Below are 1,201 nucleotides of genomic sequence, written 5' to 3'. Positions count from 1 at the left end.
GCCGCAGGGGCTGCGGAACAAGGGTGCAGAAGTGTGTCTGGACGCAGGGGGAGATAGGCTAAATTTGGCGGGCGAATGACTCGCTTGAATTCTTTCTTGGTTTTTTTTTTTTTTCCGCTTTCTTTGAAAGGACACCGGGATACACGTAGAGGTGAAGCCGAATCGTGCAAACGCTAATAAATAAATTGCCTCTGAGGCTGAGCTTGTCACCACCGGGGCTCAACTGAACTTCAACCGCTGTTGATTTACCCGAAAGAGAAACTGAGGCACTGGGAGTTGAAGCGATGTCCCCAAGGTCACACGGCAGAGCGGTGGCAGCCAGCCTGGCCCCAGCCATGGGTACCATGTGCGCAGGCTTCCACCTACCATCCGGCCCCGCTGCCTCGTTCCTGCAGCTGCTGGCAGGTTACCTTCCTCCAGCCCCGTGTCTTGCAACTTTTTCAAGTGTGACCACACCGGCCCTGCGACCTGCCACACCAGTAAGCCCAACTGGAATGAAATGCATGCTTTCCACTCGCCCGCCATCTCTGGCACTGAATGCTCCAGACCCTTTCTCTTTTTTTAATCCTGGAGGGTAGGCAGCCTCTTAGGGAATGCAAGTTGGTGTTTCAAAGCTCAGCAGCAAAAGTAATCCCCCACCCATCACCCAAATTTTAGAGGTGGAGGAAAAGCTCTTCTTCCCCCAGAATTTAATCCCTCAGAAGGGGTCCAGGGGAGCCCCGTGCCAGCAGCTCACGTTCAAGTTTTGTAGTGAGCAAAGTCGGCCCCGGTGCCTTCTCCAGGGCCTGGTGGCTTGGGCAGCGGCGGGGCAGCCTCTTGCTGCTGCGGGTGGGCGTGTGGCTGCTTCTGTCCCTCTCTGCCCCTAGTCCCCCAGCCGACTGCAAGCGTGGTCCCTGCTAGTGAACTGTCGTGGATTCCAGTCTGTCTTCAAACTCCTGTAGAAGTCCCAGGTCCTTTTCCTGGTAATTAATAGATCATAAGGTAGTCACCAGGTCCTTTTTTGGGTCATTAATAGATTATAAGGTAGTCACACTGTTTATTTTCTGAGTGATGGGCGTTTTGGATCGCAACAAAAACTAATCCATGTTGACAAATTTTGGATTCAAAGCCTGGGTGTGCTCTGGTCTGTGGGTTCTCCTGCCCCTCTTGCCTCTGACTAACGCTTGGTGTGTGTCACAAACTTCAGGTCAAAATACTACAT

Source organism: Pygoscelis adeliae, unplaced genomic scaffold (assembly GCF_000699105.1).
Source record: "Pygoscelis adeliae isolate BGI_AS28 unplaced genomic scaffold, ASM69910v1 Scaffold308, whole genome shotgun sequence".
NCBI classification, from domain to species: Eukaryota; Metazoa; Chordata; class Aves; order Sphenisciformes; family Spheniscidae; genus Pygoscelis; species Pygoscelis adeliae.
Note: the sequence above shows the minus strand (reverse complement) of the source record.